Genomic DNA, 12,235 nt, shown 5'->3' with positions numbered 1-12,235 from the left:
TCTATATACTTTCAATAGTGTCTATACACACCATTATATATATATACAGTGCATTCAGAAAGTATTCCCACCCCATTACTTTTTCCACATTTTGTTACGTTGCAGCCTTATTCTAAAATTGATTTCAAAAAATATTTATTTAGATTTTCCCATAATGTCAAAGTAAAGAGGTACTGAGTTTGAAGGTAGGCCTTGAAATACATCCACAGGTACAACTCCAATTGACTCAAATGATGTCAATAAGCCCATCAGAAGCTTCTAAAGCCATGACATAATTTTCTGGAATTTCTCAAGCTGTTTAAAGGCACAGTCAACTTAGTGTATGTAAACTTCTTACCCACTGGAATTGTGACACAGTTAATTATAAGTGAAATAATCTGTCTGTGAACAATTGTTGGGAAAATTACTTGTGTCATGCACAAAGTAGATGTCCTAGCTGACTTGCCAAAACTATAGTTTGTTAACAAGACATTTGTGGAGTGGTTGAAAAACAAGTTTTAATGACTCCAACCTAAGTGCATGTAAACTTCTGACTTCAACGGCATTTGGCTAAGGTGTACTAAGGTGTGGCTAAGGTGTACTTCAACTGTGTATATATATATAATACCGTTCAGAAGTTTGGGGTCACTTAGAAATGTCCTTGTTTTTGAAAGAAAAGCACATTTTTTTGTCCATTAAAATAACATCAAATTGATCAGAAATACAGTGTAGGCATTGTTTAATGTTGTAAATTACTTTTGTAGCTGGAATCGGCTGATTTATGGAATATCTATATAGGCATATAGAGGCCCATTATCAGCATCCATTACTCCTGTGTTCCAATGGCACAGTGTGTTAGCTAATCCAAGTTTATCATTTTAAAAGGCTAATTGATCATTAGAAAACCCTTTTGCAATTATGTTAGCACAGCTGAAAACTGTGGTGCTGATTAAAGAAGCAATACAACTGGCCTTATTTAGACTAGTTCAGTATCTGGAGCATCAGCATTTGTGGGTTTGATTACAGCCTCAAAATGGCTTGAAACAAGAAGTTTCTTCTGAAACTCGTCAATCTATTCTTGTTTAGAGAAATGAAGGCTATTCCTTGTGAGAAATTGCAAAGAAACTGAAGATCTCGTACAACGCTGTGTACTACTCCCTTCACAGAACAGCGCAAACTGGATCTAACCAGAATAGAACGAGGAGTGGCAGGCCCCGGTGCACAACTAAGCAACCAGTCAAGTACATTAGAGTGTCTAGTTTGAGAAACAGACGCCTCACAAGTCCTCAACTGGCAGCTTCATTAAATAGTACCTGCAAAACAAGTCTCAACTACGGGATGCTGGCCTTCTAGGCAGAGTTCCCCTGTCCAGTGTCTGTGTTCTTTTGCCCATCTTAATCTTAATTTTTATTGGCCAGTCTGAGATATTTATTTTTCTTTGCAACTCTGCCTAGAAGGCCACCGTCCCGTAGTTGTCTTTTTACTGTTGACGTTGAGACTGGTGTTTTGTGGGTACTGTCATGACGTTTCCCTTTTGGTGAGGTTTATGACCCCCATAAATACCTCTAAGAAAGCCCTTTGTTAGCATAGAGAAAGTCTGGTAACATCAATATCACTTAATATCACTTTGTCATATCACTTAATCCGGCATAGCAAAGACACAACAGTACTTTTTAATGAAGCTGCCAGTTGAGGACATGTCGTATTTTTTTCTATGTGTATAAATATTGTTTTGGACAGACAAGTAATGAGTCATAGTACAGTCACAGGCTACACTGAGTGGTGTATACTTTCATGGTACTGCCATTACTGCATCTGAAATAGCTTAGCAACCTAACTGTGGTTGCCAAGACAGTATATAGGGCCAGTATACAGTACCACAGTGCTGAAAATAGCACCTGAATCTTACAAATGTATTGGATTAGAAGCTCAAATCAAATGACCTATAAATCCAACCCAAATAAAATAAAAATACACACAATGTACCTTTAGTGGTATAATGATCTCACTGGTCCTGCTCAGTACCTTTTAGGGTAAATTTACCCAATATTTTGAATATAAAGGTACAATCATCACACTCTACGGTGAACATACAATTCTGTTTCCGAGGGTACAAACATATTTGTGTACCCTCAATAGCCACCACAAGGTACAATGATGCATTTTTGGCATTTTAAAGGAACTAATGGCTTTGTCAGTGTGGTGGTACCCTAAAAGGCAAATTTGTACCATAATCATGATCATATTTCCCAGCATGCTCTACTGAAGGTAGATTATTTTTCATATCTGTGTTTTTTCATATTGATTAATCTTATGTTACAAAATGATAAATAACATACATTATTATAAACAAATCCAATAAATTAGTTGGATTTTTTGCAACAGTTACTGAAATGTTTGTTCCAGTGTAACATTTAGCTCTACTGTGAGAATTGGGATCGAATCAACACAATGTTAGCTGATTTCAATGTAACATAATGACACAAAACAAACTACTATACCGGTGCGCCATAACCAATCAGAGCTGCAATAGGCCTGTATGCAAATAGCCATTGCAATATATGGATCTGTGCCATTCACTTTGAACTGGTCTGTGTTTAGGCTACGGTATGAGCGGTCGTGAGTAGATGCGCTTGTTTTGAGAGATGCGCTTGTTTAATGAAAGCTACACTACATTACCAAAAGGGTGGACCAAAAGTATGGACACCTGCTCGTCAAACATCTCATTCCAAAATCACGGGCATCAATATGAGTTATGCTATTACAGCCACCACTCTTCTGGGAAGGCTTTCCACTAGAGGTTGGAACATTGCTGTGGGAACTTCGATTCAGACAAAAGAGCATTAGTGAGGTCGGGCACTGATGTTGGGCGATTAAGTCTGGCACTGATGTTGGGCGATTAGGTCTGGCTCACAGTCGATGTTCCAATTCATCCCAAAGGTGTTTGATGAGGTTGAGGTTAGGGCTCTGTGCAAGTCAGTCAAGTTCTTCCATACCGATCTCGATAAACCATTTCTGTATGTACCTCACTTTGTGCACGGGGTAATGCTGAAACAGGAAAGGGCATTCCCCAAACTGTTGCCACAAAGTTGGAAGCACAGAATCGTCTAGAATGTAATTGTGTGCTGTAGCATTAAGATTCCACTTTATTGGAACTAAGAACCATGAAAAACAGCCCCATTATCCCTCCTCCACCACACTTTACAGTTGGCAGTATGCATTGGGGCAGGTAGCATTCTCCTGGCATCCGTCGGACTGCCAGATGGTGAAGCGTGATTCATCACTCCAGAGAACGTGTTTCCACTGCTCCAGATTCCAATGGCGGCGAGCTTTACACCACTCCAGCCAATGCTTGGCATTGAGCATGGTGATCTTAGGCTTGTGTGCGGCTGCTCAGCCATGGAAACCCATTTCATGAAGCTCCCAACTAACAGTTCTTGTGCTAACATTGCTTCAAGAGCCAGTTTGGAACTCGGTAGTGAGTGTTGCAACAGAGGACAGATGATTTGTACGTGCTGTGTGCTTCAGCACTCGGTGGTCCCGTTCTGTGAGCTTGTGTGGCCTACCACTTTGAGGCTGAGCTGTTGTTACTCCTAGGCGTTTCCACTTCACAATAATAGCACTTACAGTTGACCGGGACAGCTCTAGCAGGGCAGATATTTGACAAACTGACTTGTTGGAAAGGATCCTATGACGTTGCCACGTTGAAAGACACTGAGCTTTTCAGTAAGGCCATTCTACTGCCATTGTTTTCTCTATGGAGATTGCATGGCTGTGTGCTTGATTGTATACAGCTGCCAGCAATGGGTGTGGCTGAAATAGCCGAATACACTAATTTGAAGGGGTGTCCACATACTTTTGTATACATTGTGTACATGAAGCCACCCGTGCGTGCACATTTATTCATATTCTTTCCTAATTAGTGATGGCTCCTAAGGCACTGCATCTCAGTGCTAGAGGCATCACTACAGACCCTGGTTTGATTCCAGGCTGTATCACAACCGGCCATGATTTGGAGTCCCATAGGGTGGTGCACAATTGGCCCATCGTCGTTAGGGTTTGGCCAGGGTAGGCCGTCATTCTAAATAAGAATTTGTTCTTAACTGACTTGCCTAGTTAAATAATGGTTCAAAAAAATATAATTATAATTATTGTCCCAGTTATAGCTAATTTCTAGTCAACATTGGGGGAGTGGTTGCTTCCTACAAGAGCACAAAATGTGTGCATTTCAAGCCATCTTTGAAACATGAGTCAGGTAAAGATTTTGAGATGGTCTTGACTAAGTTAAGTAGCCAATAGGCAGAGCGTACCATAATTTGTCTGATTCTCTGTAATAATTGTATGGGAATAATAATGACATTTATTTTGTAAAGTGGTTTCTTGCATCAAACAACACAACATTTTCAGTCACCTCCTTGTGGATAAACAGGTTAATGTCAAGCCCTGCATGTTTTTTTTCTCATGGAATGTAGGCCTTCATTGAACACCACACATTGGCCGCTACTGTAGGCTATGATAGAACAGCAATTTCCATGTTAAAATGTTAGGGGATACATTTTTCTCCATTGTTTTTGATGTTAGGCCACTCTGGTAGGCCTATATTATGATCAAATAGCCACAGTAGCCTACTTGGACACTGTTAAAATTGTCATTTAAAGCAGGTACAGCCTCAGTGTTCACAGTAAAAGAGCGGCGGAAGTTGCACAGAATCTTCACAACCTTGTAGTTTGAGCTCAGCAGACCTTTTGAGGGAACATTGGTTGTGGGTGAATGAAAATTCCAACTGCTGGATATCCTCTCTGGCTGAATTCAAATAGGAACTAAACATGACATTGGAAGCCAGCATAATGACACTTTTAGGTAGGGTTGCATAATTCTGGTAACGTTTTCCAAATCCCAAATCCTGGGTGGAAAATACCTGGAAATGGGAGGGAATTAGCAGGAAAGCTGAACATTTGCTTACATTTTTAAACCCAACTTTCAGGCCTGATGTGGCATGTAAAACCATGAGTTTAAGGTCCCTGTATTGGGTAAAACTAGGCATCTCTGTCCATAACAAATACAGTCATGGGTGGTAACTCTACAATTCAAAAAGGCATTAAAGGTGTTGTTTACAGGGGGTGTGGCTTTTAGTTAGCTATTTTTGGCCACCCATGAGTGGAGGTTTTGTACCAATTTAAGTCATCTATGGTAGAGGTAACTTTATACCATGGAAGATACACATAGCTTTGTCACTGTGGTGGTACCCTGAACGATGGAATGGAACTTAGAGTTGAAGTTGGAAGTTTATATATACCTTAGCCAAATAGATTTAAATCAGTTTTTCACAAATGCTGACATTTAATCCAAGTAAAATCTCCTGTTTTAAGGGCAGTTAGGATCATCACTTTATTTTAAGAATGAGAAATATCAGAATAATAGTAGAGAGAATGATTTATTTTAGTTTTTATTTCTTTCACCACATTCCCAGTGGGTCAGAAGTTTACATAGACTCAATTAGTATTTGGTAGCATGGTCTTTAAATTGTTTATTTGGGGTCAAACATTTTGGGTAGCCTTCCACAAGCTTCCTACTATAAGTTGAGTGAATTTTGGCCCATTCCTCCTGACAGAGCTGGTGTAACTGAGTCAGGTTTGTAGGCCTCCTTGTTCGCACACGCTTTTTCATTTCTGCCCACACATTTTCTATAGCATTGAGATCAGGGCTTTGTGATGGCCACTCCAATACCGTGACTTTGTTGTCCCTAAGCCATTTTGCCACAACTTTGGAAGTATTCTTGGGGCCATTGTCCATCTGGAAGACCCATTTGCGACCAAGCTTTAACTTCTTGACTGATGTCTTGAGATGTTGCTTCAATATAGCCACATAATATTCATATCTCATGATGCCTCATGATGAGGGAACACTAAAATAACACATCCTAGATCTGAATGAATGAAATATTCTTATTAAATACTTTTTTCTTTACATAGTTGAATGTGCTGACAACAAAATCACACGAAAATTATCAATGGAAATCAAATTTATCAACCCATGGAGGTCTGGATTTGGAGTCACACTCAAAATTAAAGTGGAAAACCACACTACAGGCTGATCCAACTTTGATGTAATGTCCTTAAAACAAGTCAAAATGAGGCTCCGTAATGTGTGTGGCCTCCACGTGCCTGTATGACCTCCCTACAACGCCTGGGCATGCTCCTGATGAGGTGGCGGATGGTCTCCTGAGGGATCTCCTCCCAGACCTGGACTAAAGCATCCGCCAACTCCTGGACAGTCTGTGGTGCAACGTGGCGTTGGTGGATGGAGCGAGACATGATGTCCCAGATGTGCTCAATTGGATTCAGGTCTGGGGAACAGGCGGGCCAGTCCATAGCATCAATGCCTTCCTCTTTCAGGAACTGCTGACACACTCCAGCCACATGAGTTCTAGCATCGTCTTGCATTAGGAGGAACCCAGGGCCAACCGCACCAGCATATGGTCTCACAAGGGGTTGGAGGATCTCATCTCGGTACCTAATGGCAGTCAGGCTACCTTTGGCGAGCACATGGAGGGCTGTGCGGCCCCTCAAAGAAATGCCACCCCACACCATGACTGACCCACCGCCAAACCGGTCATGCTGGAGGATGTTGCAGGCAGCAGAACGTTCTCCACGACGTCTCCAGACTGTCACATGTGCTCAGTGTGAACCTGCTTTCATCTGTGAAGAGCACAGGGCGCCAGTGGCGAATTTGCCAATCTTGGTGTTCTCTGGCAAATGCCAAACGTCCTGCATGGTGTTGGGCTGTAAGCATAACCCCCACCTGTGGACGTCGGGCCCTCATACCACCCTCATGGAGTCTGTTTCTGACCGTTTGAGCAGACACATGCACATTTGTGGCCTGCTGGAGGTCATTTTGCTGGGCTCTGGTAGTGCTCCTCCTGCTCCTCCTTGCACAAAGGCGGAGGTAGCAGTCCTGCTGCTGGGTTGCTGCCCTCCTACGGCCTCCTCCACGTCTCCTAATATACTGGCCTGTCTCCTGGTAGCGCCTCCATGCTCTGGACACTAAGCTGACAGACACAGAAAACCTTCTTGCCACAGCTCGCATTGATGTGCCATCCTGGATGAGCTGCACTACCTGAGCCACTTGTGTGGGTTGTAGACTCCGTCTCATGCTACCACTAGAGTGAAAGCACTGCCAGCATTCAAAAGTGACCAAAACATCAGCCAGGAAGCATAGGAACTGAGAAGTGGTCTGGTCACCACCTGCAGAACCACTCCTTTGTTGGGGGTGTCTTGCTAATTGCCTATAATTTCCACCTGTTGTCTATTCCATTTGCACAACAGCATGTGAAATTTATTGTCAATCAGTGTTGCTTCCTAAGTGGACAGTTTGATTTCACAGAAGTGTGATTGACTTGGAGTTACATTGTGTTGTTTAAGTGTTCCCTTTATTTTTTTGAGCAGTGTATATTTGTTTCAATAGACCAGAGGATATTTCTCCAAAAAGTACGATCTGTGTCCCCATGTGCAGTTGCAAACCGTAGTCTGGCTTTTTTATGGCGGTTTTGGATCAGTGGCTTCTTACTTGCTGAGCAGCCTTTCGGGTTATGTCAATATAGAACTCGTTTTACTGTGGTTCTTTCGTTTTACTGTGGTTCTTCACGAGGTTCTTTGCTGTTGTTCTGGAATTGATTTGCACTTTTCGCACCAAAGTACATTTATCTCTAGAAGACAAAACATGTCTCCAGCATGAGCGGTATGACGGCTGCGTGGTCCCATGGTGTTTATACTTGTGAACTATTGTTTGTACAGATGAACGTGGTACCTTCAGGCGTTTGGAAATTGCTCCAAAGGATGAACCAGACTTATTTAACGGTTTTAATTAGAGACTAGTTTTTCTACATTGTAATGGGCACGGTACAACCTTTGGTAGGCTGTTGGCAGGCCATATTTAGCTATGCTACCGCAATGCCATGTCAACCCGTGCTGATGCCATGGTTCTCACAGCTAGTGGGAAGTGAAATTATAGGCTACAATGACTTTGCTCATGATGTGCGCCGCAAATGATATGTAACAACACCCTGAGCACATCAGGCAAGAAACTAAACACCAATACAAATGTACCAGCAGCACAAAATAGATGAACAAGTTTGTGGAATTTTCTTTTCCATGTGCCTTTTCGTTATTGAATAGAAACGTGTGTTTTCTAGCTGCACCAATCAAAGCATGTCAAAACCATTAATCTTGGGGCGATGAGGGACCGGGGTTCCAAAATGTAATAATATCATATGCAATTTTACAATTTATTAAATTATCATATATATAATATCTATATATATATATTTAATACAGACTAGCTAAAAAATAAGTACAACTTGACAAATGATCCAATGGATTATGATAATTTGCTGGTAAAAAAAAAGGGGAGGTGCAAAAACACAAGTTTGCACCCCTTGTTTCAATTTGCTCCATGGCTCAGGTGGCCAAAATGGTGTTTGGCTCAGCTCAGTCACGACTCACAAAGAGGAAGAACGTTGCATGTGTTTCTGATTAATAAACAATCCCATGCTAGTGGATGGGAACATTCAAATTTTTTTTTTTTTTTTATTTTTTTTTTTATTTTTACCTTTATTTAACCAGGTAGGCAAGTTGAGAACAAGTTCTCATTTACAATTGCGACCTGGCCAAGATAAAGCAAAGCAGTTCGACAGATAAAACGACACAGAGTTACACATGGAGTAAAAACAAACATACAGTCAATAATGCAGTATAAACAAGTCTATATACAATGTGAGCAAATGAGGTGAGAAGGGAGGTAAAGGCAAAAAAAGGCCATGATGGCAAAGTAAATACAATATAGCAAGTAAAATACTGGAATGGTAGTTTTGCAATGGAAGAATGTGCAAAGTAGAAATAAAAAAATAATGGGGTGCAAAGGAGCAAAATAAATAAATAAATAAAAATTAAATACAGTTTGGAAAGAGGTAGTTCTTTGGGCTAAATTTTAGGTGGGCTATGTACAGGTGCAGTAATCTGTGAGCTGCTCTGACAGTTGGTGCTTAAAGCTAGTGAGGGAGATAAGTGTTTCCAGTTTCAGAGATTTTTGTAGTTCGTTCCAGTCATTGGCAGCAGAGAACTGGAAGGAGAGGCGGCCAAAGAAAGAATTGGTCTTGGGGGTGACTAGAGAGATATACCTGCTGGAGCGTGTGCTACAGGTGGGAGATGCTATGGTGACCAGCGAGCTGAGATAAGGGGGGACTTTACCTAGCAGGGTCTTGTAGATGACATGGAGCCAGTGGGTTTGGCGACGAGTATGAAGCGAGGGCCAGCCAACGAGAGCGTACAGGTCGCAATGGTGGGTAGTATATGGGGCTTTGGTGATAAAACGGATTGCACTGTGATAGACTGCATCCAATTTGTTGAGTAGGGTATTGGAGGCTATTTTGTAAATGACATCGCCAAAGTCGAGGATTGGTAGGATGGTCAGTTTTACAAGGGTATGTTTGGCAGCATGAGTGAAGGATGCTTTGTTGCGAAATAGGAAGCCAATTCTAGATTTAACTTTGGATTGGAGATGTTTGATATGGGTCTGGAAGGAGAGTTTACAGTCTAACCAGACACCTAAGTATTTGTAGTTGTCCACGTATTCTAAGTCAGAGCCGTCCAGAGTAGTGATGTTGGACAGGCGGGTAGGTGCAGGTAGCGATCGGTTGAAGAGCATGCATTTAGTTTTACTTGTATTTAAGAGCAATTGGAGGCCACGGAAGGAGAGTTGTATGGCATTGAAGCTTGCCTGGAGGGTTGTTAACACAGTGTCCAAAGAAGGGCCGGAAGTATACAGAATGGTGTCGTCTGCGTAGAGGTGGATCAGGGACTCACCAGCAGCAAGAGCGACCTCATTGATGTATACAGAGAAGAGAGTCGGTCCAAGAATTGAACCCTGTGGCACCCCCATAGAGACTGCCAGAGGTCCGGACAGCAGACCCTCCGACTTGACACACTGAACTCTATCAGAGAAGTAGTTGGTGAACCAGGCGAGGCAATCATTTGAGAAACCAAGGCTGTCGAGTCTGCCGATGAGGATATGGTGATTGACAGAGTCGAAAGCCTTGGCCAGATCAATGAATACGGCTGCACAGTAATGTTTCTTATCGATGGCGGTTAAGATATCGTTTAGGACCTTGAGCGTGGCTGAGGTGCACCCATGACCAGCTCTGAAACCAGATTGCATAGCAGAGAAGGTATGGTGAGATTCGAAATGGTCGGTAATCTGTTTGTTGACTTGGCTTTCGAAGACCTTAGAAAGGCACGGTAGGATAGATATAGGTCTGTAGCAGTTTGGGTCAAGAGTGTCCCCCCCTTTGAAGAGGGGGATGACCGCAGCTGCTTTCCAATCTTTGGGAATCTCAGACGACACGAAAGAGAGGTTGAACAGGCTAGTAATAGGGGTGGCAACAATTTCGGCAGATAATTTTAGAAAGAAAGGGTCCAGATTGTCTAGCCCGGCTGATTTGTAGGGGTCCAGATTTTGCAGCTCTTTCAGAACATCAGCTGAATGGATTTGGGAGAAGGAGAAATGGGGAAGGCTTGGGCGAGTTGCTGTTGGGGGTGCAGTGCTGTTGTCCGGGGTAGGAGTAGCCAGGTGGAAAGCATGGCCAGCCGTAGAAAAATGCTTATTGAAATTCTCAATTATGGTGGATTTATCAGTGGTGACAGTGTTTCCTATCTTCAGTGCAGTGGGCAGCTGGGAGGAGGTGTTCTTATTCTCCATGGACTTTACAGTGTCCCAGAACTTTTTTGAGTTAGTGTTGCAGGAAGCAAATTTCTGCTTGAAAAAGCTAGCCTTGGCTTTTCTAACTGCCTGTGTATAATGATTTCTAGCTTCCCTGAACAGCTGCATATCACGGGGGCTGTTCGATGCTAATGCAGAACGCCATAGGATGTTTTTGTGTTGGTTAAGGGCAGTCAGGTCTGGGGAGAACCAAGGGCTATATCTGTTCCTGGTTCTAAATTTCTTGAATGGGGCATGTTTATTTAAGATGGTTAGGAAGGCATTTTTAAAAAATATCCAGGCATCCTCTACTGACGGGATGAGATCAATATCCTTCCAGGATACCCCGGCCAGGTCGATTAGAAAGGCCTGCTCGCAGAAGTGTTTCAGGGAGCGTTTTACAGTGATGAGTGGAGGTCGTTTGACCGCTGACCCATTACGGATGCAGGCAATGAGGCAGTGATCGCTGAGATCTTGGTTGAAGACAGCAGAGGTGTATTTAGAGGGGAAGTTGGTTAGGATGATATCTATGAGGGTGCCCGTGTTTAAGGTTTTGGGGAGGTACCTGGTAGGTTCATTGATTATTTGTGTGAGATTGAGGGCATCAAGTTTAGATTGTAGGATGGCTGGGGTGTTAAGCATGTTCCAGTTTAGGTCGCCTAGCAGCACGAACTCTGAAGATAGATGGGGGGCAATCAGTTCACATATGGTGTCCAGAGCACAGCTGGGGGCAGAGGGTGGTCTATAGCAGGCGGCAACGGTGAGAGACTTGTTTTTAGAGAGGTGGATTTTTAAAAGTAGAAGTTCAAATTGTTTGGGTACAGACCTGGATAGTAGGACAGAACTCTGCAGGCTATCTTTGCAGTAGATTGCAACACCGCCCCCTTTGGCAGTTCTATCTTGTCTGAAAATGTTGTAGTTTGGAATTAAAACTTCAGAATTTTTGGTGGTCTTCCTAAGCCAGGATTCAGACACAGCTAGAACATCCGGGTTGGCAGAGTGTGCTAAAGCAGTGAATAGAACAAACTTAGGGAGGAGGCTTCTAATGTTAACATGCATGAAACCAAGGCTATTACGGTTACAGAAGTCGTCAAAAGAGAGCGCCTGGGGAATAGGAGTGGAGCTAGGCACTGCAGGGCCTGGATTCACCTCTACATCGCCAGAGGAACATAGGAGGAGTAGAATAAGGGTACGGCTAAAAGCTATGAGAATTGGTCGTCTAGAACGTCTGGAACATAGAGTAAAAGGAGGTTTCTGGGGGCGATAAAATAGCATCAAGGTATAATGTACAGACAAATGTATGGCAGGATGTGAATACAGTGGAGGTAAACCTAGGTATTGAGTGATGAAGAGAGAGATATTGTCTCTAGAAACATCGTTGAAACCAGGAGATGTCATTGCATGTGTGGGTGGTGGAACTAATAGGTTGGATAAGGTATAGTGAGCAGGACTAGAGGCTCTACAGTGAAATAAGCCAATAAACACTAACCAGAACAGAAATGGA

This window comes from Oncorhynchus kisutch, linkage group LG19 (assembly GCF_002021735.2).
Source record: "Oncorhynchus kisutch isolate 150728-3 linkage group LG19, Okis_V2, whole genome shotgun sequence".
Taxonomy (NCBI): Eukaryota; Metazoa; Chordata; class Actinopteri; order Salmoniformes; family Salmonidae; genus Oncorhynchus; species Oncorhynchus kisutch.
Note: the sequence above shows the minus strand (reverse complement) of the source record.